This window comes from Chlorocebus sabaeus, chromosome X (genome assembly GCF_047675955.1).
Source record: "Chlorocebus sabaeus isolate Y175 chromosome X, mChlSab1.0.hap1, whole genome shotgun sequence".
In the NCBI taxonomy this organism is placed as follows: domain Eukaryota; kingdom Metazoa; phylum Chordata; class Mammalia; order Primates; family Cercopithecidae; genus Chlorocebus; species Chlorocebus sabaeus.
In genome coordinates this window covers 18,202,090-18,209,456 of record NC_132933.1, presented here as the reverse complement: position 1 = coordinate 18,209,456, position 7,367 = coordinate 18,202,090, and positions in this window count along the sequence as shown.

The following is a 7,367-nucleotide window of genomic DNA, read 5'->3' as shown; positions in this document are numbered from 1 at the left end:
AGTAGAGATGGGGTTTCATCATGTTGGCCAGGCCGGTCTTGAACTGACCTCGAGTGATCTGCCCTCCTCGGCCTCCCAAAGTGCTGGGATTATAGGCATGATTATAGGCATGAGCCACCATGCCCAGCTGATAGTGGGGTTTTTTAAGCACTTCCTTACTTTTTGTCACTACAAGCTGCTCTGGGCTTATCTGGTATATTCTCTGTTCCAGCCCTAGAATTGGCCATTTCTCTAAGGAGTTTGTTTTATTGGAGAATAGTAGATCTGGAGTCTAGGTATGCTGATTGCTATAGAGGTGTCATTGCTTCTATATTGTCTCGGCTAAACAGCATGGAAATATACGTGTATACTAACCCACATATTTATTAGTTTTTTTTTTTTTTTTTTTTGAGACAGTCTCGCTCTTGTCACCCAGGTTAAAGTGCAGTGGCGCAATCTTGGCTCACTGCAACCTCTACCTCCCGGATTCAAGCAATTCTCCTGAGTAGCTGGGATTACAGGAGTGTGCCACCACACCTGGCTTATTTTGTATTTTTAGTAGAGATGGGGTTTCACCATGTTGGCCAGGCTCTTCTTGAACTCTTGACCTCAGGTTATCTGCCCACCTCAGTCTCCCAAAGTACTGGGATTATAGGCGTGAGCCACCGTGCCCGGCCACTTATTAATATTTCTATATTTATCTATGGGTATCTATACTAAGCTAAACATGAATTTAGTCTGATGGCTACAACTCTAGCCCATTATTGCATGGATCATTTTAGCCACCCATTCTTGCTTATCTGTAATTTCCTTCATGGGTAGTGAGAAAACTGACTCCCAGCATGTACTGTCCATTAATGCATGTTTGTGTGTGGGTGTTAGGGATTTGTCTCAAAGAAGAGAGCCTCTGATTTTATAATATGAGCCTTTTCTCTGTTTGTTGTGCCTCCCCCATCAAGTGATCCTGATTCTCAGGAAACCTCCCTCTACTTCTACCCTAGGAATTGCTCTTGTCTCTGGGTTTTAAACAACCCATGAAGTTGAGGTGGAAAAGAATGCCTATTTGCCTATAGCTGTGGTTATCTGCTTCTGATGACAGCTGGGCTTGAGTGCTGCCCAGATATTTACCCTACATCTTCTGGCTGGTTCTGTTCCTAATTGTTTTCTCCCCTGCAGTGGTGCCAGGATCAGGAAAGACCTTCCCAGAAGATGTTGGTGAGACTGAAAAGTCTAACTGGAAAGTTTATTTCCAGTCATTCCTGACTCTGTGATGGGTAGTTTTAGACTCAACCCCACCTCCACCCTCAGCAATCCATCCACTTTCTATGTCTCTAGGGATTCTCCACAGTTTTCTTGTTGCATTCTGGGATATCACAAACTTCCTTTTCTCAACACATACACATTTCTAGATCTCCAGGGTTGAGTTCAGAAGGGGCCAACAACCCATGTAAGTTCTCCATCATGTCATGAACTGGAAGGTCAATTGCCAACTTTAATTTCATTGCTATGAGTGGTTATTGTAAAAGAAAAGAAACCTTAGAAATTGTTTATGAGAAACTCCTAAGTTACAAAGTCAGAACCAGTGACCTGCTTGTTTATTGTGTTTCACTGGCAAATACTTCAGGCTGTGCTATGGATGACTGACTAATGCTTACACCGTAAGGCATACTCTAATAACAATACATTGTTCTTTATTATCCCTAAAAATATTGAATCTACAAATCTGTATTTTTTTTTTTTTTCTTGAGACGGCGTCTCACTCTGTTGCCCAGGCTGGAGTGCAGTGGTGCGATCTCGGCTCAATGCAAACTCTGCCTCCCGGGTTCAAGCCATTCTCCTGTCTCAGCCTCCCAAGTAGCTAGGACTACAGGCTCCCGCTACCGTGCCCGGCTAATTTTTTGTAGTTTTAGTAGAGACGGGGTTTCACCGTGTTAGCCAGGATGGCCTCGATCTCCTGACCTCGTGATCCGCCCACCTCGGCCTCCCAAAGTGCTGGGATTACAGGCCTGAGCCACTGTGCCCGGCCCAAATCTGTATTTTTTAAGAGATTGGGTCTCACCATATTGCCCAGGCCACAGTGCTGTGGCTATTCACAGGTGTGGTCATAGTACTGTAGCCTCAAACTCATGGCCGCAAGCAATCCTCCTGTCTCAGCTCCTGAGTAGCCTGGACTACAGTCACGTGCCTGGCTTCAAATCTGTAGTTGTAAGACGTCATTTTTAAAAAAAATCCAATTTCAAATTTCAAATTTTTCTAAAGACTAAAATTGCTGCTAAGCAAAAGTTACTGAGTTTATATTATGAGGTAATGATAAATAAAAAAAAATCAATAAACATTAATGGGAAAATGACTAAGCACAAGACTATCAACATACAAGATTTATTTTTTCTTCTCTTTTCTTCTTCTTCTTTTTTTTTTTTTTTTTTGAGACAGATTCTTGCGCTGATGACGAGGCTGGAGTGCACTGGTGCAATCTCGGCTCACTGCATCCTCCCCCATGGTTCAAGTGATTCTCCTGCCTCAGCGTCCCAAGCAGCTGGGATTACAGGCACGTGCCACCACACCCAGCTTTTTTTTTTTTTTTTTTTTTTTAGTAGAGATGGGGCTTTACCATGTTGGCCAGCCTGGTCTCGAACTCCTGGCCTCAAATGATCCGCCCACCTCGGCCTCCCAAAGTGCTGAGATTACAGGTGTGAGCCACCACCCCCGGCCAATATACAATATTTCATATCAGTGTGAATTCTCTCTTCATCCTTCTATAAATTGGGGTAGTTATAAAAAAGGATTTTAACTTTTAGGACTCTGCAGTCTAAAAATTATAAGCAGTTTTTTTAAATTTTTTTATTTTTTGAGACAGAGTTTTGCTCTTGTTGCCCATACTGGAGTGCAATGGCGCGATCTCAGCTCACTGCAACTTCTGCCTCCAGGTTCAAGCGATTCTCCTGCCTCAGCCTTCTGAGTAGCTGGGCATGTGCCCCCACACCCAGCTAATTTTGTGTTTTTTGTATTTTTAGTAGAGACAGGGTTTCTCCGTGTTGGTCAGGCTAGTCTCAAACTCCCAACCTCAGGTGATCCACCTGCCTCGGCCTCCCAAAGTGCTGGGATTACAGGCGTGAGCCACCATGCCCAGCCTTAAAAGCAGTAATTTTAAGGAAATTTTATACTCATATATACACATAAAAGTCTCCCCAAGCTTAGATTTTATACCAAAAGTTTCAGATTATGGCAACTGTATACAGAATATTTAAATTTTAACCCTGGAAAACAGGCTGTATAGAATTCCTCACTGAATTTAAGACACACCACTATAATTAAATTTGGGCATCTGGTATATATTTATAGTGTTCTCAAAGCTGCAAAATTCTAACGTAGATAAGGCATATGAAACCAAAGATGTTCTTATATTATCTTATTGAATGACTCAAGTAATAAATACAATGAGAAATACATCAACTTTTAATATTTGATTGGGGCTGGGTGCAGTGGCTCACAGCTGTATTTCCAGCATTTTGGGAGGCCGAGGTGGTCAGATCACTTGAGCCCAGGAATTCGAGACCAGTCTGGCCAACATAGCAGAACCCCATCTCTACAAAAAATTAGCCAGGCATGGTGGCACATGCCTGTGGTCACAGCTTCTTGGGAGGCTGAGGTGAGGGGATTGCTTGAGCTCGGGAGTTGAAGTTGTGGTGGGCCGAGATTGTGCCACTGAACTCTAGCCTGGATGACAGAGTGAGACCCTGTCACAAATCATATATATATATGGAATTTAATGCCAAAACTAAAATGTCTGTATGCCCAATTAAATATATATGTTTAATATATAATATATGTTTATAATATATAAATATATATATTTAAATATATATTATATAAATATATAATATATATATAAATCTATATATATTTAATTGGGCATACAAACATTTTAGTCTTGGCATTAAATTCCATTACCAAAAAAGCCTTTACAATGAAACTCTTTATATAACAATACTTTTTAAAAATGTCTAAGACCCAGCCAGTGATCTACTTATTTCCAGAAATATTTCATGCAGAGAGATTCTGGTCTAGCTAACACACTTGGCTTGTACTGTTGTGCCATAGGTTTTGCACATCTCACTCTCAAAATTCTAGTTTTATTGCAAGAGATCAACCATTCCTATTTCCTTCGTACATCCAATTTGTGCAGTGCTTGAATATCCGATTGAGTTAGCTGTATGATAATTTTCTGGAGGTGTTTGAATAAGACATAAGCTCTGCTTCTATTAGAATTTGGATTTGATCATATGTCTTTAGAACACATGAGCACGCCCTGAGAAACATTGTAGATGGAAGGAAAGAGCTGATACGAGGAAATACTTGTTAAAAGACACCATTTCAGTAAGACAAGCTGAAGTGAAAAGACATGGACAAAGCTGAGGAGGCAGTGAGACAGGAGAGGGAATTGTAGAATTACATAGTAATCATTTTGGAAGTAGGCCATACTACAGGAGAAGAAAAGGAGTTAAATTTGAGAACATGGTATAATGACTATCAAAGAAGAAGAAATTTGTTCCCAATGTTGTGTTTATGTTTATCATTTTTGGGTAACCTCTTGCTTCTAATAGGGTGATTGAAAAACCTGTCTTTAATCATACATTTGATTTCTAGTAAAAAGCTAAAATAGTACTTTTTATCAACACAGTTAAAATTTCTGTAAATATAGGTCAAAGCCAACTCCATTCAATTTATCTTGTAAATCTGCGTACATCTCCCAAACACATTCTGTTAATTAAGGGATTAAACTGTGATTCAGAATATATCTGGATATCCATATAGCAAAATTAATCAGTTTGGTTGCAAACTTTGGTATGTGATGTACTTATGCAGTGTAATATTTTCTGTTTTTTTTCCTGCAGCTATATACATGGAAAATGTTGTTTTCCTTACTATACTTTTGAAAACAAACTGTGTTAGTTGTGAATACAGCATTGTAGAAGGGTTGTTTTTAAAAGTTCTGGAATAAAACCTGTTAAATTACTTATATTTGCACCTCTCTCATGGGCTAGATAAGATTGCTAAGAGAAAGGGTAAAAGTAAAAAGGCAAACTAGGACTGTATCTCGAAGAACATTTAATGGATCTTATTTTAATAGCTGCATTCTCTACTAGTTGGGCCTCACTTCTCTACCTCCAGTCTCTTAAACTAGATTTTCCTAAGCTTAGCCATATTAAACCTGGAGAGACATCTTATGTAAACACTAAGAAGAGAGACTTCAGAGTCAAACAAACTTGAGTCTGAATCTTAGATTTCTACCCTTCCAGCTGTGTCACCTTTGAAAAGTTATTTTAAATCACTTAACCTCTATAATTGAGATAATTACAGTACCTGTTGTATAGTTGCTGTAAACATTAAGTAAAATTATGCATGTAAAGTATTTAGTACAGCGTCTGGCAAATAGTAATAGCTCAATACATGGAAGTTAACTAAAGAAAGTACCACCACAACTCACCCTCTAACCCCATGATAGGCAGTAGGCATGAGCATAACCAGGTTAACCCATGTCTTGTATCAGTATAATTGAAATCCAGCCCCTCTTTGGGTACCATTTGTAAGCCCACCCAGCCAGAGTACACAGGTGCTTGGTATTCGGAAGCATGGGTTAATTTTGCCACCAAAAACTTGTTTCGTCCCATTCTGCCAGATTATTAGAGTGGCAGCTCCAGCCATACACTGCTCTGGCATTAACAACACTGCTACCCAGTTCAGACCACTGTAATAGTGGTCTTAATGATCTCTTTCTCAAGAATGCCTTCTCTGGCACATTTGTACCCTCCCATACCATCCTTGACCTAAGTCAGCCTCCTTTGTTATATTCCTTTGTTTTTATTCTTTTTCTTCCAAGTACTCATGTAGGTTTGATGATTGTTTAATGTCTGTTTCTCCCACTCGGCAGTATACTCATCAAGAATAGTGACTTTGCCTGTTTTGCCCATCGTTAGGTTCTCAGTGTCCAGCATGACTTACACATACTATAGTAAGTACTCAGTGAATACTAATTTAATAGAGGAATGGGTGAATAGATGGATAACGCAGAAAACATTCAGGAAAATGAAGATAGATTTGTCAAGTCAAGATCATCCCTTTCTTTATTTCCTCTCTCTTCCTCCCTTTTCTCTGGTTAAAAACAAATACATTAATAAGGGACATTTTTGAGATGATCTGCAATAGGCAACATAGTCTTGGATTTTGACGTTGGACTATGCTACTTTGCTAATCATGAGGTGAAAAGGCATAGTCTTTCTTAGAGACTTTGGTGTAAGACTTGGGGTGCCTTTGGCATAAAGATTAGAAGCTATGGCTTTAAGTCTAATTGAAATAATTGAAATGGTAATAGTGATGATGACCATCATTGGTGATAATTATGATAATAATATAGGATATGATCATAATTATGGTGACTGTGATTTACAGAAGAAGAAAGTGAAGCTCAGAGAGATTAAGTGACTTGCAATATGGTCATACAGTTATAATTAGTGGTGTGCTGGAACTGGCTCGAACTAGCTCCTGAGAGCCAATTGTTAAATATTGAAGAATTCTGTGAGATGGTTGACACCATGTTGTGAACTTGGAATCAGCATGGTGGATCTATTTATCTCTCTCTCTCTCTCTCTTTTTTCTTTTTCTTTTTCTTTTTTTTTTTTTTTTTTTTTTTTTTTGAGATGGAGTCTCGCTCTGTCACCCAGGCTGGAGTGTAGTGGCACAATCTTGGCTCACTGCAAGCTCCACCTCCCGGGTTCACGCCATTCTCCTGCCTCAGCCTCCCGAGTAGCTGGAACTACAGGTGCCCGCCACCATGCCCGGCTAATGTTTTGTAGTTTTAGTAGAGACGGGGTTTCACCGTGATAGCCAGGATGGTCTCGATCTCCTGACCTTGTGATCCGCCCGCCTCGGCCTCCTAAAGTGCTGGGATTACAGGCATGAGCCACCGCGCCCGGCCGGTGGATCTATTTAAACTGTGGAAAATCCACCCTCCACCCCCATCTATTTACCAGCACAACACTGGTTACATTTGTCTAATTTAACCATTATGCTTTATTATCTTTATATTAACCACTCTGCCTAATTATCTCCTCACTTGTTTTATTTTTATGTTCCTCAGAGTTTTCTGACTCTAGCCATCTACCAAAAAGATCACTAAATGATAAGGGGACTGAGAAAACTAGTAGATAGTAGTTTCTTTCTGATGAACCTTCTCATTTCCAGGACGAACTATCTAATTATGATTTATTGTGCAGGCTCAGATTTGTCATAAATGAGATTAATGAATATTGGGTGGAGGTAGCTGCATCCCTCTGTCATCTAAGTTTGGGAATGAGTAGTGAACAGAAATATGTGTGTGTGCATGTGTG